This window comes from Eleutherodactylus coqui, unplaced genomic scaffold (genome assembly GCF_035609145.1).
Source record: "Eleutherodactylus coqui strain aEleCoq1 unplaced genomic scaffold, aEleCoq1.hap1 HAP1_SCAFFOLD_380, whole genome shotgun sequence".
Classification (NCBI taxonomy): domain Eukaryota; kingdom Metazoa; phylum Chordata; class Amphibia; order Anura; family Eleutherodactylidae; genus Eleutherodactylus; species Eleutherodactylus coqui.
Window position 1 is genome coordinate 53394 of NW_027102170.1, and position 23232 is coordinate 76625.

At 43.0% G+C, this 23232-nt stretch overlaps 7 non-coding genes across 7 annotated transcripts; all 7 read right to left on the reverse strand.

Annotated features, from left to right (window-relative positions):
- Positions 1–2584: 2584 nt before the first annotated feature.
- Positions 2585–2731, reverse strand: LOC136598761 (U12 minor spliceosomal RNA). The gene has a single exon (XR_010788863.1). It is a non-coding gene; the product is annotated as a U12 minor spliceosomal RNA (small nuclear RNA).
- A 3105-nt stretch (positions 2732–5836) lies between these two features.
- On the reverse strand, positions 5837–5983 carry LOC136598762 (U12 minor spliceosomal RNA). Its single transcript, XR_010788864.1, has one exon. It is a non-coding gene; the product is annotated as a U12 minor spliceosomal RNA (small nuclear RNA).
- A 3104-nt stretch (positions 5984–9087) lies between these two features.
- Positions 9088–9234, reverse strand: LOC136598763 (U12 minor spliceosomal RNA). Its single transcript, XR_010788865.1, has one exon. It is a non-coding gene; the product is annotated as a U12 minor spliceosomal RNA (small nuclear RNA).
- A 3105-nt stretch (positions 9235–12339) lies between these two features.
- LOC136598764 (U12 minor spliceosomal RNA) lies at positions 12340–12486 on the reverse strand. The gene has a single exon (XR_010788866.1). It is a non-coding gene; the product is annotated as a U12 minor spliceosomal RNA (small nuclear RNA).
- Positions 12487–15590: 3104 nt separating this feature from the next.
- LOC136598765 (U12 minor spliceosomal RNA) lies at positions 15591–15737 on the reverse strand. The gene has a single exon (XR_010788867.1). It is a non-coding gene; the product is annotated as a U12 minor spliceosomal RNA (small nuclear RNA).
- Positions 15738–18835: 3098 nt separating this feature from the next.
- On the reverse strand, positions 18836–18982 carry LOC136598773 (U12 minor spliceosomal RNA). Its single transcript, XR_010788874.1, has one exon. It is a non-coding gene; the product is annotated as a U12 minor spliceosomal RNA (small nuclear RNA).
- A 3098-nt stretch (positions 18983–22080) lies between these two features.
- On the reverse strand, positions 22081–22227 carry LOC136598774 (U12 minor spliceosomal RNA). Its single transcript, XR_010788875.1, has one exon. It is a non-coding gene; the product is annotated as a U12 minor spliceosomal RNA (small nuclear RNA).
- Positions 22228–23232: the final 1005 nt, after the last annotated feature.

The following is a 23232-nucleotide window of genomic DNA, read 5'->3' on the forward strand; positions in this document are numbered from 1 at the left end:
TGCCTTGACAGAGCAGAAGTAAGTCTTCAAAATGTTGAAGGAAAATATGTTTTCAGTGTAGCCGTAGAAGTCGAGGAATGGAAGCATGTGACCCAAAGAAGCCGGATTATCAGGAGTCAGCCAGCACCCATACTGCTCAGGAACCAGTACCAGGCTCTACCGCAGGAGAACAATGAAGAAGTACAGCAAGAAATGACTTTGCCAACAGAGAACAGTCCAGTAAGCACTCAGAATCCTCTTGGATGGAGAAAAAGAAGTGCTGTTGTGAAGAAGAGGGGGAGAGTGCTGGTTGTGGGGGATTCCCTATTGAGAGGAACAGAGGCCGTTGTCTGCAGACCTGACACAGCCTCACGTGAGGTGTGCTGTCTTCCAGGGGCACAAATCAAAGATGTGTCTGATAGGCTATCAAGACTCTTCAGTTCTGCAGACAACTACCCATTCCTACTAATACATGTAGGGACAAATGACTCTGCAAAAAATGACATTGCAACTATCTGCAGAGACTTTGAAGACCTCAGCCGGAAGGGGAAGGAACTAGGAGCTCAGGTGGTCTTCTCATCCATCCTCCCAGTGGATGGCCGTGGAATAAGAAGATGGAGCAGGATTCTAGAGGTGAACAACTGGCTATGTCAATGGTTCAGTCAGCAAAGATATGGATTCCTAGACCATGGAGTGAACTACCTATATGATGGACTGCTTGCTAGAGACGGGTTGCACCTTACAAAAACAGGATTTGGCAGGCGCCTTGCTAGACTAATCAGGAGAGCTTAAAACTAGAACAATATGATGTGAAAAGCAAAAATATGCATCCAATAATACGTATTATTTGAAGTGAAAAAGGAAGAAGAAAGACAAAACATTCAGAAGGAAAGTAGAGGAGCAAGAGACACTGATCACAAATTAACATGTTTCTACACAATGCATGGGAAACAAACATGGGGAATTGGAGCTCCGAACACAGGAAGAGAAATATGATGTCATCGGCATCACAAAAACTTGGTGGAATGATACAAATGATTGGATACAAGGCTTGAAGGACATAATGTATTTATAAGAAACAGACCCAAGAAAATGGGAGGTGTTGTAATGCATGTTAGGAAAGCATCATCTCCACTGAGATTCAAGCTTCACAGCTGGGAGTTCTGTAGAAACTGTTTGGGTAAGAATACAAGGAGAGAACAACAGAAAGGACACCCTTGTAGGCATTTACTATAGGCCGCCTGGACAAGCAGAAGATATGGAGAAGCTCTTTCTACATCAGATGGCCAAGCTCTCAAAGAAGCCCAACATGGTGATCATGGGAGATTTTACCCATCCAGACATTTGTTGGGAATCTCTCAGATAAAAGTAATGGATCCAACCAATTCTTATCCGCTCTTGTTGACAACTTTATCTTCCAGAAGGTAGAAGAGAAAACAAGGGGATCTGCTATCTTGGACCTAACTCTCACCAACAGGGAGGGAATGGTGGAGGGAGTAAGGGTGGCTGGGACCTTAGGAGGCAGTGATCATGATATCCTTAGATGTTGGATAACAAGGGGAGGAAGACCTGAGAAGACTCAGACTGCAAGGTTGGATTTCAGAAAGAGGAGAGGAAGACTCCAATGGCTGGATGTTCTTAAGGACAGAAATGTCCAAGAAGGTTGGGAAATATTGTGAAATGAGATTGTCAAAGCACAATCGTTACCAATCCCTAAAAGAAGGAAGAATGAGAAGCATTTAAAGAGACCAGGATGGATGAACACAGAACTTAACATGGATTTTAAAAAGGAAGAAAATTTTGTTGATCAAATGGAAAGAGGGGGAAAATCTAAAGAAGAATAAAATGCTGTCTGCAAAAACTGTAGGGCAAGTGAAGGAAAAGCTAAAAGCTGAAAATGAATTGAGGCTTGTAAGAGAGGCCAAAAGCAATAAAAAGGGACTCTGGGGGTCCAAGCAAAATAAAAGTCCAAGATGCTATAGGATGTTTACAGGATGAAAATGGTGAATTGGTTAAGAATGATATTGGGAAGAATGAACTTCTAAATTCCTAATTTGTATCTGTTTTCTCTCAGAAAGTAGATTTAGCATCAGCTGATCTTCACGGTGCTAATGGGGGAACACAAGAATGCAGGCTATCTATAAGCAGAGAGATGGTGAGGGAAAACTTAGCTAACTTAAATGAATTCAAGTCTCCAGGTCCTGATGAATTAGATCCTAGGATACTGAAGGAAGCAGTGGAGATAATTGCTGAACCACTAACCATAATCTTTGAAAATTTCCGGAGGACAGGTGAAGATCCAGAAGACTGGGAAAGGGCAAATGTTGTCCTTATCGATGTGTTCCATTCGCGTGTGAATTTAAAAAATTTTTTAATTGGTTTATACTCGCACAGAAAAAATACCAAGGTGAATAGGTCATTCCATGTTGGATGCACCAACCTAGGGGGCTTTCACGCACACTGGAACATTCTGTGTTCCACACGCCTGATCCACAGCATTGAGAATAGCTTAAATATGCATCAAATTCCACACATAGAATCATCCAGAATAGAGAGAAGCCCTCTTACAACCATGGATTTCTTTCATTGAACACAATCAGCAGGGTGGGCAGATCACAGCTCCTGAAGGTCCCGCAAAGTAGGCTGATCCTCCACAGGGCAACCTGTACCCATTCAAAAATTCCTCTCACATGTAGTGAGGAGCTGGTGTCACCCAGACTCGTTATTTTCCTTACTCATTAGTTTAAGGCATACCCTTCACCTGTGGCCACCTGGAGCAATCGCCCTCTGGACCCATCCTGTCTGTATTAGGGAGAGCAGGGAGTGGAGGTCCAGGAAGATAATTTGCATATTCCTGGTGCATTCTGGGAAAAGTGAAAAGTCGCTGTGAGTGGGAAGATTTCTGGGTTTAGTGGGGTCTAGCTGCTCAGAGGCCATCTCCAGACCAGAGATTGGAGGTCCAGGAAAAGAATTTGCATATGCCTGTTGCATTTTGAGTGCTGGGTCTAGCCAGGTCTAGCTGCTTGAAGGACATTGCCAAATGTTTTATGCATAGTAGCATCTTATAGGTTATATATGATCACTGGAATTCTTGACTTTTAGAAGTTTGCAAGTAGACATCAACTGACAACATGGAAGGGGTGAGTAGCCATATGCTACATGTTTACAGATCTACCAAAGGAAAAGCCAAACTTGTGTCTCTGTTGGAGGAAAAGGTGCAGAGTCTTCAGGAGAGAATAGCTACATTGTAACTCATTAAGGAAGAGGAGGATTGCCTTGACAGAGCAGAAGTAAGTCTTCAAAATGTTGAAGGAAAATATGTTTTCAGTGTAGCCGTAGAAGTCGAGGAATGGAAGCATGTGACCCAAAGAAGCCGGATTATCAGGAGTCAGCCAGCACCCATACTGCTCAGGAACCAGTACCAGGCTCTACCGCAGGAGAACAATGAAGAAGTACAGCAAGAAATGACTTTGCCCACAGAGAACAGTCCAGTAAGCACTCAGAATCCTCTTGGATGGAGAAAAAGAAGTGTTGTTGTGAAGAAGAGGGGGAGAGTGCTGGTTGTGGGGGATTCCCTATTGAGAGGAACAGAGGCCGTTGTCTGCAGACATGACACAGCCTCACGTGAGGTGTGCTGTCTTCCAGGGGCACAAATCAAAGATGTGTCTGATAGGCTATCAAGACTCTTCAGTTCTGCAGACAACTACCCATTCCTACTAATACATGTAGGGACAAATGACTCTGCAAAAAATGACATTGCAACTATCTGCAGAGAGTTTGAAGACCTCAGCCGGAAGGGGAAGGAACTAGGAGCTCAGGTGGTCTTCTCATCCATCCTCCCAGTGGATGGCCGTGGAATAAGAAGATGGAGCAGGATTCTAGAGGTGAACAACTGGCTATGTCAATGGTTCAGTCAGCAAAGATATGGATTCCTAGACCATGGAGTGAACTACCTATATGATGGACTGCTTGCTAGAGACGGGTTGCACCTTACAAAAACAGGATTTGGCAGGCGCCTTGCTAGACTAATCAGGAGAGCTTAAAACTAGAACAATATGAAGTGAAAAGCAAAAATATGCATCCAATTAATACGTATTATTAGAAGTGAAAAAGGAAGAAGAAAGACAAAACATTCAGAAGGAAAGTAGAGGAGCAAGAGACACTGATCACAAATTAACATGTTTCTACACAATGCATGGGAAACAAACATGGGGAATTGGAGCTCCGAACACAGGAAGAGAAATATGATGTCATCGGCATCACAAAAACTTGGTGGAATGATACAAATGATTGGATACAAGGCTTGAAGGACATAATGTATTTATAAGAAACAGACCCAAGAAAATGGGAGGTGTTGTAATGCATGTTAGGAAAGCATCATCTCCACTGAGATTCAAGCTTCACAGCTGGGAGTTCTGTAGAAACTGTTTGGGTAAGAATACAAGGAGAGAACAACAGAAAGGACACCCTTGTAGGCATTTACTATAGGCTGCCTGGACAAGCAGAAGATATGGAGAAGCTCTTTCTACATCAGATGGCCAAGCTCTCAAAGAAGCCCAACATGGTGATCATGGGAGATTTTACCCATCCAGACATTTGTTGGGAATCTCTCAGATAAAAGTAATGGATCCAACCAATTCTTATCCGCTCTTGCTGACAACTTTATCTTCCAGAAGGTAGAAGAGAAAACAAGGGGATCTGCTATCTTGGACCTAACTCTCACCAACAGGGAGGGAAAGGTGGAGGGAGTAAGGGTGGCTGGGACCTTAGGAGGCAGTGATCATGATATCCTTAGATGTTGGATAACAAGGGGAGGAAGACCTGAGAAGACTCAGACTGCAAGGTTGGATTTCAGAAAGAGGAGAGGAAGACTCCAATGGCTGGATGTTCTTAAGGACAGAAATGTCCAAGAAGGTTGGGAAATATTGTGAAATGAGATTGTCAAAGCACAATCGTTACCAATCCCTAAAAGAAGGAAGAATGAGAAGCATTTAAAGAGACCAGGATGGATGAACACAGAACTTAACATAGATTTTAAAAAGGAAGAAAATTTTGTTGATCAAATGGAAAGAGGGGGAAAATCTAAAGAAGAATAAAATGCTGTCTGCAAAAACTGTAGGGCAAGTGTCAGAAAAGCTAAAAGCTGAAAATGAATTGAGGCTTGTAAGAGAGGCCAAAAGCAATAAAAAGAGACTCTGGGGGTCCAAGCAAAATAAAAGTCCAAGATGCTATAGGATGTTTACAGGATGAAAATGGTGAATTGGTTAAGAATGATATTGGGAAGAATGAACTTCTAAATTCCTATTTTGTATCTGTTTTCTCTCAGAAAGTAGATTTAGCATCAGCTGATCTTCACGGTGTTAATGGGCGAATACAAGAATGCAGGCTATCTATAAGCAGAGAGATGGTGAGGGAAAACTTAGCTAACTTAAATGAATTCAAGTCTCCAGGTCCTGATGAATTAGATCCTAGGATACTGAAGGAAGCAGTGGAGATAATTGCTGAACCACTAACCATAATCTTTGAAAATTTCCGGAGGACAGGTGAAGATCCAGAAGACTGGGAAAGGGCAAATGTTGTCCTTATCGATGTGTTCCATTCGCGTGTGAATTTAAAAAATTTTTTAATTGGTTTATACTCGCACAGAAAAAATACCAAGGTGAATAGGTCATTCTATGTTGGATGCACCAACCTAGGGGGCTTTCACGCACACTGGAACATTCTGTGTTCCACACGCCTGATCCACAGCATTGAGAATAGCTTAAATATGCATCAAATTCCACACATAGAATCATCCAGAATAGAGAGAAGCCCTCTTACAACCATGGATTTCTTTCATTGAACACAATCAGCAGGGTGGGCAGATCACAGCTCCTGAAGGTCCCGCAAAGTAGGCTGATCCTCCACAGGGCAACCTGTACCCATTCAAAAATTCCTCTCACATGTAGTGAGGAGCTGGTGTCACCCAGACTCGTTATTTTCCTTACTCATTAGTTTAAGGCATACCCTTCACCTGTGGCCACCTGGAGCAATCGCCCTCTGGACCCATCCTGTCTGTATTAGGGAGAACAGGGAGTGGAGGTCCAGGAAGATAATTTGCATATTCCTGGTGCATTCTGGGAAAAGTGAAAAGTCGCTGTGAGTGGGAAGATTTCTGGGTTTAGTGGGGTCTAGCTGCTCAGAGGCCATCTCCAGACCAGAGATTGGAGGTCCAGGAAAAGAATTTGCATATGCCTGTTGCATTTTGAGTGCTGGGTCTAGCCAGGTCTAGCTGCTTGAAGGACATTGCCAAATGTTTTATGCATAGTAGCATCTTATAGGTTATATATGATCACTGGAATTCTTGACTTTTAGAAGTTTGCAAGTAGACATCAACTGACAACATGGAAGGGGTGAGTAGCCATATGCTACATGTTTACAGATCTACCAAAGGAAAAGCCAAACTTGTGCCTCTGTTGGAGGAAAAGGTGCAGAGTCTTCAGGAGAGAATAGCTACATTGTAACCCATTAAGGAAGAGGAGGATTGCCTTGACAGAGCAGAAGTAAGTCTTCAAAATGTTGAAGGAAAATATGTTTTCAGTGTAGCCGTAGAAGTCGAGGAATGGAAGCATGTGACCCAAAGAAGCCGGATTATCAGGAGTCAGCCAGCACCCATACTGCTCAGGAACCAGTACCAGGCTCTACCGCAGGAGAACAATGAAGAAGTACAGCAAGAAATGACTTTGCCAACAGAGAACAGTCCAGTAAGCACTCAGAATCCTCTTGGATGGAGAAAAAGAAGTGCTGTTGTGAAGAAGAGGGGGAGAGTGCTGGTTGTGGGGGATTCCCTATTGAGAGGAACAGAGGCCGTTGTCTGCAGACCTGACACAGCCTCACGTGAGGTGTGCTGTCTTCCAGGGGCACAAATCAAAGATGTGTCTGATAGGCTATCAAGACTCTTCAGTTCTGCAGACAACTACCCATTCCTACTAATACATGTAGGGACAAATGACTCTGCAAAAAATGACATTGCAACTATCTGCAGAGACTTTGAAGACCTCAGCCGGAAGGGGAAGGAACTAGGAGCTCAGGTGGTCTTCTCATCCATCCTCCCAGTGGATGGCCGTGGAATAAGAAGATGGAGCAGGATTCTAGAGGTGAACAACTGGCTATGTCAATGGTTCAGTCAGCAAAGATATGGATTCCTAGACCATGGAGTGAACTACCTATATGATGGACTGCTTGCTAGAGACGGGTTGCACCTTACAAAAACAGGATTTGGCAGGCGCCTTGCTAGACTAATCAGGAGAGCTTAAAACTAGAACAATATGATGTGAAAAGCAAAAATATGCATCCAATAATACGTATTATTTGAAGTGAAAAAGGAAGAAGAAAGACAAAACATTCAGAAGGAAAGTAGAGGAGCAAGAGACACTGATCACAAATTAACATGTTTCTACACAATGCATGGGAAACAAACATGGGGAATTGGAGCTCCGAACACAGGAAGAGAAATATGATGTCATCGGCATCACAAAAACTTGGTGGAATGATACAAATGATTGGATACAAGGCTTGAAGGACATAATGTATTTATAAGAAACAGACCCAAGAAAATGGGAGGTGTTGTAATGCATGTTAGGAAAGCATCATCTCCACTGAGATTCAAGCTTCACAGCTGGGAGTTCTGTAGAAACTGTTTGGGTAAGAATACAAGGAGAGAACAACAGAAAGGACACCCTTGTAGGCATTTACTATAGGCCGCCTGGACAAGCAGAAGATATGGAGAAGCTCTTTCTACATCAGATGGCCAAGCTCTCAAAGAAGCCCAACATGGTGATCATGGGAGATTTTACCCATCCAGACATTTGTTGGGAATCTCTCAGATAAAAGTAATGGATCCAACCAATTCTTATCCGCTCTTGTTGACAACTTTATCTTCCAGAAGGTAGAAGAGAAAACAAGGGGATCTGCTATCTTGGACCTAACTCTCACCAACAGGGAGGGAATGGTGGAGGGAGTAAGGGTGGCTGGGACCTTAGGAGGCAGTGATCATGATATCCTTAGATGTTGGATAACAAGGGGAGGAAGACCTGAGAAGACTCAGACTGCAAGGTTGGATTTCAGAAAGAGGAGAGGAAGACTCCAATGGCTGGATGTTCTTAAGGACAGAAATGTCCAAGAAGGTTGGGAAATATTGTGAAATGAGATTGTCAAAGCACAATCGTTACCAATCCCTAAAAGAAGGAAGAATGAGAAGCATTTAAAGAGACCAGGATGGATGAACACAGAACTTAACATGGATTTTAAAAAGGAAGAAAATTTTGTTGATCAAATGGAAAGAGGGGGAAAATCTAAAGAAGAATAAAATGCTGTCTGCAAAAACTGTAGGGCAAGTGTCAGAAAAGCTAAAAGCTGAAAATGAATTGAGGCTTGTAAGAGAGGCCAAAAGCAATAAAAAGGGACTCTGGGGGTCCAAGCAAAATAAAAGTCCAAGATGCTATAGGATGTTTACAGGATGAAAATGGTGAATTGGTTAAGAATGATATTGGGAAGAATGAACTTCTAAATTCCTAATTTGTATCTGTTTTCTCTCAGAAAGTAGATTTAGCATCAGCTGATCTTCACGGTGCTAATGGGGGAACACAAGAATGCAGGCTATCTATAAGCAGAGAGATGGTGAGGGAAAACTTAGCTAACTTAAATGAATTCAAGTCTCCAGGTCCTGATGAATTAGATCCTAGGATACTGAAGGAAGCAGTGGAGATAATTGCTGAACCACTAACCATAATCTTTGAAAATTTCCGGAGGACAGGTGAAGATCCAGAAGACTGGGAAAGGGCAAATGTTGTCCTTATCGATGTGTTCCATTCGCGTGTGAATTTAAAAAATTTTTTAATTGGTTTATACTCGCACAGAAAAAATACCAAGGTGAATAGGTCATTCCATGTTGGATGCACCAACCTAGGGGGCTTTCACGCACACTGGAACATTCTGTGTTCCACACGCCTGATCCACAGCATTGAGAATAGCTTAAATATGCATCAAATTCCACACATAGAATCATCCAGAATAGAGAGAAGCCCTCTTACAACCATGGATTTCTTTCATTGAACACAATCAGCAGGGTGGGCAGATCACAGCTCCTGAAGGTCCCGCAAAGTAGGCTGATCCTCCACAGGGCAACCTGTACCCATTCAAAAATTCCTCTCACATGTAGTGAGGAGCTGGTGTCACCCAGACTCGTTATTTTCCTTACTCATTAGTTTAAGGCATACCCTTCACCTGTGGCCACCTGGAGCAATCGCCCTCTGGACCCATCCTGTCTGTATTAGGGAGAGCAGGGAGTGGAGGTCCAGGAAGATAATTTGCATATTCCTGGTGCATTCTGGGAAAAGTGAAAAGTCGCTGTGAGTGGGAAGATTTCTGGGTTTAGTGGGGTCTAGCTGCTCAGAGGCCATCTCCAGACCAGAGATTGGAGGTCCAGGAAAAGAATTTGCATATGCCTGTTGCATTTTGAGTGCTGGGTCTAGCCAGGTCTAGCTGCTTGAAGGACATTGCCAAATGTTTTATGCATAGTAGCATCTTATAGGTTATATATGATCACTGGAATTCTTGACTTTTAGAAGTTTGCAAGTAGACATCAACTGACAACATGGAAGGGGTGAGTAGCCATATGCTACATGTTTACAGATCTACCAAAGGAAAAGCCAAACTTGTGCCTCTGTTGGAGGAAAAGGTGCAGAGTCTTCAGGAGAGAATAGCTACATTGTAACTCATTAAGGAAGAGGAGGATTGCCTTGACAGAGCAGAAGTAAGTCTTCAAAATGTTGAAGGAAAATATGTTTTCAGTGTAGCCGTAGAAGTCGAGGAATGGAAGCATGTGACCCAAAGAAGCCGGATTATCAGGAGTCAGCCAGCACCCATACTGCTCAGGAACCAGTACCAGGCTCTACCGCAGGAGAACAATGAAGAAGTACAGCAAGAAATGACTTTGCCCACAGAGAACAGTCCAGTAAGCACTCAGAATCCTCTTGGATGGAGAAAAAGAAGTGTTGTTGTGAAGAAGAGGGGGAGAGTGCTGGTTGTGGGGGATTCCCTATTGAGAGGAACAGAGGCCGTTGTCTGCAGACATGACACAGCCTCACGTGAGGTGTGCTGTCTTCCAGGGGCACAAATCAAAGATGTGTCTGATAGGCTATCAAGACTCTTCAGTTCTGCAGACAACTACCCATTCCTACTAATACATGTAGGGACAAATGACTCTGCAAAAAATGACATTGCAACTATCTGCAGAGAGTTTGAAGACCTCAGCCGGAAGGGGAAGGAACTAGGAGCTCAGGTGGTCTTCTCATCCATCCTCCCAGTGGATGGCCGTGGAATAAGAAGATGGAGCAGGATTCTAGAGGTGAACAACTGGCTATGTCAATGGTTCAGTCAGCAAAGATATGGATTCCTAGACCATGGAGTGAACTACCTATATGATGGACTGCTTGCTAGAGACGGGTTGCACCTTACAAAAACAGGATTTGGCAGGCGCCTTGCTAGACTAATCAGGAGAGCTTAAAACTAGAACAATATGAAGTGAAAAGCAAAAATATGCATCCAATTAATACGTATTATTAGAAGTGAAAAAGGAAGAAGAAAGACAAAACATTCAGAAGGAAAGTAGAGGAGCAAGAGACACTGATCACAAATTAACATGTTTCTACACAATGCATGGGAAACAAACATGGGGAATTGGAGCTCCGAACACAGGAAGAGAAATATGATGTCATCGGCATCACAAAAACTTGGTGGAATGATACAAATGATTGGATACAAGGCTTGAAGGACATAATGTATTTATAAGAAACAGACCCAAGAAAATGGGAGGTGTTGTAATGCATGTTAGGAAAGCATCATCTCCACTGAGATTCAAGCTTCACAGCTGGGAGTTCTGTAGAAACTGTTTGGGTAAGAATACAAGGAGAGAACAACAGAAAGGACACCCTTGTAGGCATTTACTATAGGCCGCCTGGACAAGCAGAAGATATGGAGAAGCTCTTTCTACATCAGATGGCCAAGCTCTCAAAGAAGCCCAACATGGTGATCATGGGAGATTTTACCCATCCAGACATTTGTTGGGAATCTCTCAGATAAAAGTAATGGATCCAACCAATTCTTATCCGCTCTTGCTGACAACTTTATCTTCCAGAAGGTAGAAGAGAAAACAAGGGAATCTGCTATCTTGGACCTAACTCTCACCAACAGGGAGGGAAAGGTGGAGGGAGTAAGGGTGGCTGGGACCTTAGGAGGCAGTGATCATGATATCCTTAGATGTTGGATAACAAGGGGAGGAAGACCTGAGAAGACTCAGACTGCAAGGTTGGATTTCAGAAAGAGGAGAGGAAGACTCCAATGGCTGGATGTTCTTAAGGACAGAAATGTCCAAGAAGGTTGGGAAATATTGTGAAATGAGATTGTCAAAGCACGATCGTTACCAATCCCTAAAAGAAGGAAGAATGAGAAGCATTTAAAGAGACCAGGATGGATGAACACAGAACTTAACATAGATTTTAAAAAGGAAGAAAATTTTGTTGATCAAATGGAAAGAGGGGGAAAATCTAAAGAAGAATAAAATGCTGTCTGCAAAAACTGTAGGGCAAGTGTCAGAAAAGCTAAAAGCTGAAAATGAATTGAGGCTTGTAAGAGAGGCCAAAAGCAATAAAAAGAGACTCTGGGGGTCCAAGCAAAATAAAAGTCCAAGATGCTATAGGATGTTTACAGGATGAAAATGGTGAATTGGTTAAGAATGATATTGGGAAGAATGAACTTCTAAATTCCTATTTTGTATCTGTTTTCTCTCAGAAAGTAGATTTAGCATCAGCTGATCTTCACGGTGTTAATGGGCGAATACAAGAATGCAGGCTATCTATAAGCAGAGAGATGGTGAGGGAAAACTTAGCTAACTTAAATGAATTCAAGTCTCCAGGTCCTGATGAATTAGATCCTAGGATACTGAAGGAAGCAGTGGAGATAATTGCTGAACCACTAACCATAATCTTTGAAAATTTCCGGAGGACAGGTGAAGATCCAGAAGACTGGGAAAGGGCAAATGTTGTCCTTATCGATGTGTTCCATTCGCGTGTGAATTTAAAAAATTTTTTAATTGGTTTATACTCGCACAGAAAAAATACCAAGGTGAATAGGTCATTCCATGTTGGATGCACCAACCTAGGGGGCTTTCACGCACACTGGAACATTCTGTGTTCCACACGCCTGATCCACAGCATTGAGAATAGCTTAAATATGCATCAAATTCCACACATAGAATCATCCAGAATAGAGAGAAGCCCTCTTACAACCATGGATTTCTTTCATTGAACACAATCAGCAGGGTGGGCAGATCACAGCTCCTGAAGGTCCCGCAAAGTAGGCTGATCCTCCACAGGGCAACCTGTACCCATTCAAAAATTCCTCTCACATGTAGTGAGGAGCTGGTGTCACCCAGACTCGTTATTTTCCTTACTCATTAGTTTAAGGCATACCCTTCACCTGTGGCCACCTGGAGCAATCGCCCTCTGGACCCATCCTGTCTGTATTAGGGAGAACAGGGAGTGGAGGTCCAGGAAGATAATTTGCATATTCCTGGTGCATTCTGGGAAAAGTGAAAAGTCGCTGTGAGTGGGAAGATTTCTGGGTTTAGTGGGGTCTAGCTGCTCAGAGGCCATCTCCAGACCAGAGATTGGAGGTCCAGGAAAAGAATTTGCATATGCCTGTTGCATTTTGAGTGCTGGGTCTAGCCAGGTCTAGCTGCTTGAAGGACATTGCCAAATGTTTTATGCATAGTAGCATCTTATAGGTTATATATGATCACTGGAATTCTTGACTTTTAGAAGTTTGCAAGTAGACATCAACTGACAACATGGAAGGGGTGAGTAGCCATATGCTACATGTTTACAGATCTACCAAAGGAAAAGCCAAACTTGTGCCTCTGTTGGAGGAAAAGGTGCAGAGTCTTCAGGAGAGAATAGCTACATTGTAACCCATTAAGGAAGAGGAGGATTGCCTTGACAGAGCAGAAGTAAGTCTTCAAAATGTTGAAGGAAAATATGTTTTCAGTGTAGCCGTAGAAGTCGAGGAATGGAAGCATGTGACCCAAAGAAGCCGGATTATCAGGAGTCAGCCAGCACCCATACTGCTCAGGAACCAGTACCAGGCTCTACCGCAGGAGAACAATGAAGAAGTACAGCAAGAAATGACTTTGCCAACAGAGAACAGTCCAGTAAGCACTCAGAATCCTCTTGGATGGAGAAAAAGAAGTGCTGTTGTGAAGAAGAGGGGGAGAGTGCTGGTTGTGGGGGATTCCCTATTGAGAGGAACAGAGGCCGTTGTCTGCAGACCTGACACAGCCTCACGTGAGGTGTGCTGTCTTCCAGGGGCACAAATCAAAGATGTGTCTGATAGGCTATCAAGACTCTTCAGTTCTGCAGACAACTACCCATTCCTACTAATACATGTAGGGACAAATGACTCTGCAAAAAATGACATTGCAACTATCTGCAGAGACTTTGAAGACCTCAGCCGGAAGGGGAAGGAACTAGGAGCTCAGGTGGTCTTCTCATCCATCCTCCCAGTGGATGGCCGTGGAATAAGAAGATGGAGCAGGATTCTAGAGGTGAACAACTGGCTATGTCAATGGTTCAGTCAGCAAAGATATGGATTCCTAGACCATGGAGTGAACTACCTATATGATGGACTGCTTGCTAGAGACGGGTTGCACCTTACAAAAACAGGATTTGGCAGGCGCCTTGCTAGACTAATCAGGAGAGCTTAAAACTAGAACAATATGATGTGAAAAGCAAAAATATGCATCCAATAATACGTATTATTTGAAGTGAAAAAGGAAGAAGAAAGACAAAACATTCAGAAGGAAAGTAGAGGAGCAAGAGACACTGATCACAAATTAACATGTTTCTACACAATGCATGGGAAACAAACATGGGGAATTGGAGCTCCGAACACAGGAAGAGAAATATGATGTCATCGGCATCACAAAAACTTGGTGGAATGATACAAATGATTGGATACAAGGCTTGAAGGACATAATGTATTTATAAGAAACAGACCCAAGAAAATGGGAGGTGTTGTAATGCATGTTAGGAAAGCATCATCTCCACTGAGATTCAAGCTTCACAGCTGGGAGTTCTGTAGAAACTGTTTGGGTAAGAATACAAGGAGAGAACAACAGAAAGGACACCCTTGTAGGCATTTACTATAGGCCGCCTGGACAAGCAGAAGATATGGAGAAGCTCTTTCTACATCAGATGGCCAAGCTCTCAAAGAAGCCCAACATGGTGATCATGGGAGATTTTACCCATCCAGACATTTGTTGGGAATCTCTCAGATAAAAGTAATGGATCCAACCAATTCTTATCCGCTCTTGTTGACAACTTTATCTTCCAGAAGGTAGAAGAGAAAACAAGGGGATCTGCTATCTTGGACCTAACTCTCACCAACAGGGAGGGAATGGTGGAGGGAGTAAGGGTGGCTGGGACCTTAGGAGGCAGTGATCATGATATCCTTAGATGTTGGATAACAAGGGGAGGAAGACCTGAGAAGACTCAGACTGCAAGGTTGGATTTCAGAAAGAGGAGAGGAAGACTCCAATGGCTGGATGTTCTTAAGGACAGAAATGTCCAAGAAGGTTGGGAAATATTGTGAAATGAGATTGTCAAAGCACAATCGTTACCAATCCCTAAAAGAAGGAAGAATGAGAAGCATTTAAAGAGACCAGGATGGATGAACACAGAACTTAACATGGATTTTAAAAAGGAAGAAAATTTTGTTGATCAAATGGAAAGAGGGGGAAAATCTAAAGAAGAATAAAATGCTGTCTGCAAAAACTGTAGGGCAAGTGAAGGAAAAGCTAAAAGCTGAAAATGAATTGAGGCTTGTAAGAGAGGCCAAAAGCAATAAAAAGGGACTCTGGGGGTCCAAGCAAAATAAAAGTCCAAGATGCTATAGGATGTTTACAGGATGAAAATGGTGAATTGGTTAAGAATGATATTGGGAAGAATGAACTTCTAAATTCCTAATTTGTATCTGTTTTCTCTCAGAAAGTAGATTTAGCATCAGCTGATCTTCACGGTGCTAATGGGGGAACACAAGAATGCAGGCTATCTATAAGCAGAGAGATGGTGAGGGAAAACTTAGCTAACTTAAATGAATTCAAGTCTCCAGGTCCTGATGAATTAGATCCTAGGATACTGAAGGAAGCAGTGGAGATAATTGCTGAACCACTAACCATAATCTTTGAAAATTTCCGGAGGACAGGTGAAGATCCAGAAGACTGGGAAAGGGCAAATGTTGTCCTTATCGATGTGTTCCATTCGCGTGTGAATTTAAAAAATTTTTTAATTGGTTTATACTCACACAGAAAAAATACCAAGGTGAATAGGTCATTCCATGTTGGATGCACCAACCTAGGGGGCTTTCACGCACACTGGAACATTCTGTGTTCCACACGCCTGATCCACAGCATTGAGAATAGCTTAAATATGCATCAAATTCCACACATAGAATCATCCAGAATAGAGAGAAGCCCTCTTACAACCATGGATTTCTTTCATTGAACACAATCAGCAGGGTGGGCAGATCACAGCTCCTGAAGGTCCCGCAAAGTAGGCTGATCCTCCACAGGGCAACCTGTACCCATTCAAAAATTCCTCTCACATGTAGTGAGGAGCTGGTGTCACCCAGACTCGTTATTTTCCTTACTCATTAGTTTAAGGCATACCCTTCACCTGTGGCCACCTGGAGCAATCGCCCTCTGGACCCATCCTGTCTGTATTAGGGAGAGCAGGGAGTGGAGGTCCAGGAAGATAATTTGCATATTCCTGGTGCATTCTGGGAAAAGTGAAAAGTCGCTGTGAGTGGGAAGATTTCTGGGTTTAGTGGGGTCTAGCTGCTCAGAGGCCATCTCCAGACCAGAGATTGGAGGTCCAGGAAAAGAATTTGCATATGCCTGTTGCATTTTGAGTGCTGGGTCTAGCCAGGTCTAGCTGCTTGAAGGACATTGCCAAATGTTTTATGCATAGTAGCATCTTATAGGTTATATATGATCACTGGAATTCTTGACTTTTAGAAGTTTGCAAGTAGACATCAACTGACAACATGGAAGGGGTGAGTAGCCATATGCTACATGTTTACAGATCTACCAAAGGAAAAGCCAAACTTGTGCCTCTGTTGGAGGAAAAGGTGCAGAGTCTTCAGGAGAGAATAGCTACATTGTAACTCATTAAGGAAGAGGAGGATTGCCTTGACAGAGCAGAAGTAAGTCTTCAAAATGTTGAAGGAAAATATGTTTTCAGTGTAGCCGTAGAAGTCGAGGAATGGAAGCATGTGACCCAAAGAAGCCGGATTATCAGGAGTCAGCCAGCACCCATACTGATCGGGAACCGGTACCAGGCTCTACCGCAGGAGAACAATGAAGAAGTACAGCAAGAAATGACTTTGCCCACAGAGAACAGTCCAGTAAGCACTCAGAATCCTCTTGGATGGAGAAAAAGAAGTGTTGTTGTGAAGAAGAGGGGGAGAGTGCTGGTTGTGGGGGATTCCCTATTGAGAGGAACAGAGGCCGTTGTCTGCAGACCTGACACAGCCTCACGTGAGGTGTGCTGTCTTCCAGGGGCACAAATCAAAGATGTGTCTGATAGGCTATCAAGACTCTTCAGTTCTGCAGACAACTACCCATTCCTACTAATACATGTAGGGACAAATGACTCTGCAAAAAATGACATTGCAATTATCTGCAGAGAGTTTGAAGACCTCAGCCGGAAGGGGAAGGAACTAGGAGCTCAGGTGGTCTTCTCATCCATCCTCCCAGTGGATGGCCGTGGAATAAGAAGATGGAGCAGGATTCTAGAGGTGAACAACTGGCTATGTCAATGGTTCAGTCAGCAAAGATATGGATTCCTAGACCATGGAGTGAACTACCTATATGATGGACTGCTTGCTAGAGACGGGTTGCACCTTACAAAAACAGGATTTGGCAGGCGCCTTGCTAGACTAATCAGGAGAGCTTAAAACTAGAACAATATGAAGTGAAAAGCAAAAATATGCATCCAATTAATACGTATTATTAGAAGTGAAAAAGGAAGAAGAAAGACAAAACATTCAGAAGGAAAGTAGAGGAGCAAGAGACACTGATCACAAATTAACATGCTTCTACACAATGCATGGGAAACAAACATGGGGAATTGGAGCTCCGAACACAGGAAGAGAAATATGATGTCATCGGCATCACAAAAACTTGGTGGAATGATACAAATGATTGGATACAAGGCTTGAAGGACATAATGTATTTATAAGAAACAGACCCAAGAAAATGGGAGGTGTTGTAATGCATGTTAGGAAAGCATCATCTCCACTGAGATTCAAGCTTCACAGCTGGGAGTTCTGTAGAAACTGTTTGGGTAAGAATACAAGGAGAGAACAACAGAAAGGACACCGTTGTAGGCATTTACTATAGGCCGCCTGGACAAGCAGAAGATATGGAGAAGCTCTTTCTACATCAGATGGCCAAGCTCTCAAAGAAGCCCAACATGGTGATCATGGGAGATTTTACCCATCCAGACATTTGTTGGGAATCTCTCAGATAAAAGTAATGGATCCAACCAATTCTTATCCGCTCTTGCTGACAACTTTATCTTCCAGAAGGTAGAAGAGAAAACAAGGGGATCTGCTATCTTGGACCTAACTCTCACCAACAGGGAGGGAATGGTGGAGGGAATAAGGGTGGCTGGGACCTTAGGAGGCAGTGATCATGATATCCTTAGATGTTGGATAACAAGGGGAGGAAGACCTGAGAAGACTCAGACTGCAAGGTTGGATTTCAGAAAGAGGAGAGGAAGACTCCAATGGCTGGATGTTCTTAAGGACAGAAATGTCCAAGAAGGTTGGGAAATATTGTGAAATGAGATTGTCAAAGCACAATCGTTACCAATCCCTAAAAGAAGGAAGAATGAGAAGCATTTAAAGAGACCAGGATGGATGAACACAGAACTTAACATAGATTTTAAAAAGAAAGAAAATTTTGTTGATCAAATGGAAAGAGGGGGAAAATCTAAAGAAGAATAAAATGCTGTCTGCAAAAACTGTAGGGCAAGTGTCAGAAAAGCTAAAAATGAATTGAGGCTTGTAAGAGAGGCCAAAAGCAATAAAAAGGGACTCTGGGGGTCCAAGCAAAATAAAAGTCCAAGATGCTATAGGATGTTTACAGGATGAAAATGGTGAATTGGTTAAGAATGATATTGGGAAGAATGAACTTCTAAATTCCTATTTTGTATCTGTTTTCTCTCAGAAAGTAGATTTAGCATCAGCTGATCTTCACGGTGCTACTGGGGGAATACAAGAATGCAGGCTATCTATAAGCAGAGAGATGGTGAGGGAAAACTTAGCTAACTTAAATGAATTCAAGTCTCCAGGTCCTGATGAATTAGATCCTAGGATACTGAAGGAAGCAGTGGAGATAATTGCTGAACCACTAACCATAATCTTTGAAAATTTCCGGAGGACAGGTGAAGATCCAGAAGACTGGGAAAGGGCAAATGTTGTCCTTATCGATGTGTTCCATTCGCGTGTGAATTAAAAAAAATTTTTAATTGGTTTATACTCGCACAGAAAAAATACCAAGGTGAATAGGTCATTCCATGTTGGATGCACCAACCTAGGGGGCTTTCACGCACACTGGAACATTCTGTGTTCCACACGCCTGATCCACAGCATTGAGAATAGCTTAAATATGCATCAAATTCCACACATAGAATCATCCAGAATAGAGAGAAGCCCTCTTACAACCATGGATTTCTTTCATTGAACACAATCAGCAGGGTGGGCAGATCACAGCTCCTGAAGGTCCCGCAAAGTAGACAGAGCCTCCACAGGGCAACCTGTACCCATTCAAAAATTCCTCTCACATGTAGTGAGGAGCTGGTGTCACCCAGAATCATTATTTTCCTTACTCATTAGTTTAAGGCATACCCTTCACCTGTGGCCACCTGGAGCAATCGCCCTCTGGACCCATCCTGTCTGTATTAGGGAGAGCAGGGAGTGGAGGTCCAGGAAGATAATTAGCATATTCCTGGTGCATTCTGGGAAAAGTGAAAAGTCGCTGTGAGTGGGAAGATTTCTGGGTCTAGTGGGGTCTAGCTGCTCAGAGGCCATCTCCAGACCAGAGATTGGAGGTCCAGGAAAAGAATTTGCATATGCCTGTTGCATTTTGAGTGCTGGGTCTAGCCAGGTCTAGCTGCTTGAAGGACATTGCCAAATGTTTTATGCATAGTAGCATCTTATAGGTTATATATGATCACTGGAATTCTTGACTTTTAGAAGTTTGCAAGTAGACATCAACTGACAACATGGAAGGGGTGAGTAGCCATATGCTACATGTTTACAGATCTACCAAAGGAAAAGCCAAACTTGTGCCTCTGTTGGAGGAAAAGGTGCAGAGTCTTCAGGAGAGAATAGCTACATTGTAACTCATTAAGGAAGAGGAGGATTGCCTTGACAGAGCAGAAGTAAGTCTTCAAAATGTTGAAGGAAAATATGTTTTCAGTGTAGCCGTAGAAGTCGAGGAATGGAAGCATGTGACCCAAAGAAGCCGGATTATCAGGAGTCAGCCAGCACCCATACTGATCGGGAACCGGTACCAGGCTCTACCGCAGGAGAACAATGAAGAAGTACAGCAAGAAATGACTTTGCCCACAGAGAACAGTCCAGTAAGCACTCAGAATCCTCTTGGATGGAGAAAAAGAAGTGTTGTTGTGAAGAAGAGGGGGAGAGTGCTGGTTGTGGGGGATTCCCTATTGAGAGGAACAGAGGCCGTTGTCTGCAGACCTGACACAGCCTCACGTGAGGTGTGCTGTCTTCCAGGGGCACAAATCAAAGATGTGTCTGATAGGCTATCAAGACTCTTCAGTTCTGCAGACAACTACCCATTCCTACTAATACATGTAGGGACAAATGACTCTGCAAAAAATGACATTGCAATTATCTGCAGAGAGTTTGAAGACCTCAGCCGGAAGGGGAAGGAACTAGGAGCTCAGGTGGTCTTCTCATCCATCCTCCCAGTGGATGGCCGTGGAATAAGAAGATGGAGCAGGATTCTAGAGGTGAACAACTGGCTATGTCAATGGTTCAGTCAGCAAAGATATGGATTCCTAGACCATGGAGTGAACTACCTATATGATGGACTGCTTGCTAGAGACGGGTTGCACCTTACAAAAACAGGATTTGGCAGGCGCCTTGCTAGACTAATCAGGAGAGCTTAAAACTAGAACAATATGAAGTGAAAAGCAAAAATATGCATCCAATTAATACGTATTATTAGAAGTGAAAAAGGAAGAAGAAAGACAAAACATTCAGAAGGAAAGTAGAGGAGCAAGAGACACTGATCACAAATTAACATGCTTCTACACAATGCATGGGAAACAAACATGGGGAATTGGAGCTCCGAACACAGGAAGAGAAATATGATGTCATCGGCATCACAAAAACTTGGTGGAATGATACAAATGATTGGATACAAGGCTTGAAGGACATAATGTATTTATAAGAAACAGACCCAAGAAAATGGGAGGTGTTGTAATGCATGTTAGGAAAGCATCATCTCCACTGAGATTCAAGCTTCACAGCTGGGAGTTCTGTAGAAACTGTTTGGGTAAGAATACAAGGAGAGAACAACAGAAAGGACACCGTTGTAGGCATTTACTATAGGCCGCCTGGACAAGCAGAAGATATGGAGAAGCTCTTTCTACATCAGATGGCCAAGCTCTCAAAGAAGCCCAACATGGTGATCATGGGAGATTTTACCCATCCAGACATTTGTTGGGAATCTCTCAGATAAAAGTAATGGATCCAACCAATTCTTATCCGCTCTTGCTGACAACTTTATCTTCCAGAAGGTAGAAGAGAAAACAAGGGGATCTGCTATCTTGGACCTAACTCTCACCAACAGGGAGGGAATGGTGGAGGGAATAAGGGTGGCTGGGACCTTAGGAGGCAGTGATCATGATATCCTTAGATGTTGGATAACAAGGGGAGGAAGACCTGAGAAGACTCAGACTGCAAGGTTGGATTTCAGAAAGAGGAGAGGAAGACTCCAATGGCTGGATGTTCTTAAGGACAGAAATGTCCAAGAAGGTTGGGAAATATTGTGAAATGAGATTGTCAAAGCACAATCGTTACCAATCCCTAAAAGAAGGAAGAATGAGAAGCATTTAAAGAGACCAGGATGGATGAACACAGAACTTAACATAGATTTTAAAAAGAAAGAAAATTTTGTTGATCAAATGGAAAGAGGGGGAAAATCTAAAGAAGAATAAAATGCTGTCTGCAAAAACTGTAGGGCAAGTGTCAGAAAAGCTAAAAATGAATTGAGGCTTGTAAGAGAGGCCAAAAGCAATAAAAAGGGACTCTGGGGGTCCAAGCAAAATAAAAGTCCAAGATGCTATAGGATGTTTACAGGATGAAAATGGTGAATTGGTTAAGAATGATATTGGGAAGAATGAACTTCTAAATTCCTATTTTGTATCTGTTTTCTCTCAGAAAGTAGATTTAGCATCAGCTGATCTTCACGGTGCTAATGGGGGAATACAAGAATGCAGGCTATCTATAAGCAGAGAGATGGTGAGGGAAAACTTAGCTAACTTAAATGAATTCAAGTTTCCAGGTCCTGATGAATTAGATCCTAGGATACTGAAGGAAGCAGTGGAGATAATTGCTGAACCACTAACCATAATCTTTGAAAATTTCCGGAGGACAGGTGAAGATCCAGAAGACTGGGAAAGGGCAAATGTTGTCCTTATCGATGTGTTCCATTCGCGTGTGAATTAAAAAAAAATTTTAATTGGTTTATACTCGCACAGAAAAAATACCAAGGTGAATAGGTCATTCCATGTTGGATGCACCAACCTAGGGGGCTTTCACGCACACTGGAACATTCTGTGTTCCACACGCCTGATCCACAGCATTGAGAATAGCTTAAATATGCATCAAATTCCACACATAGAATCATCCAGAATAGAGAGAAGCCCTCTTACAACCATGGATTTCTTTCATTGAACACAATCAGCAGGGTGGGCAGATCACAGCTCCTGAAGGTCCCGCAAAGTAGACAGAGCCTCCACAGGGCAACCTGTACCCATTCAAAAATTCCTCTCACATGTAGTGAGGAGCTGGTGTCACCCAGAATCATTATTTTCCTTACTCATTAGTTTAAGGCATACCCTTCACCTGTGGCCACCTGGAGCAATCGCCCTCTGGACCCATCCTGTCTGTATTAGGGAGAGCAGGGAGTGGAGGTCCAGGAAGATAATTAGCATATTCCTGGTGCATTCTGGGAAAAGTGAAAAGTCGCTGTGAGTGGGAAGATTTCTGGGTCTAGTGGGGTCTAGCTGCTCAGAGGCCATCTCCAGACCAGAGATTGGAGGTCCAGGAAAAGAATTTGCATATGCCTGTTGCATTTTGAGTGCTGGGTCTAGCCAGGTCTAGCTGCTTGAAGGACATTGCCAAATGTTTTATGCATAGTAGCATCTTATAGGTTATATATGATCACTGGAATTCTTGACTTTTAGAAGTTTGCAAGTAGACATCAACTGACAACATGGAAGGGGTGAGTAGCCATATGCTACATGTTTACAGATCTACCAAAGGAAAAGCCAAACTTGTGCCTCTGTTGGAGGAAAAGGTGCAGAGTCTTCAGGAGAGAATAGCTACATTGTAACTCATTAAGGAAGAGGAGGATTGCCTTGACAGAGCAGAAGTAAGTCTTCAAAATGTTGAAGGAAAATATGTTTTCAGTGTAGCCGTAGAAGTCGAGGAATGGAAGCATGTGACCCAAAGAAGCCGGATTATCAGGAGTCAGCCAGCACCCATACTGATCGGGAACCGGTACCAGGCTCTACCGCAGGAGAACAATGAAGAAGTACAGCAAGAAATGACTTTGCCCACAGAGAACAGTCCAGTAAGCACTCAGAATCCTCTTGGATGGAGAAAAAGAAGTGTTGTTGTGAAGAAGAGGGGGAGAGTGCTGGTTGTGGGGGATTCCCTATTGAGAGGAACAGAGGCCGTTGTCTGCAGACCTGACACAGCCTCACGTGAGGTGTGCTGTCTTCCAGGGGCACAAATCAAAGATGTGTCTGATAGGCTATCAAGACTCTTCAGTTCTGCAGACAACTACCCATTCCTACTAATACATGTAGGGACAAATGACTCTGCAAAAAATGACAT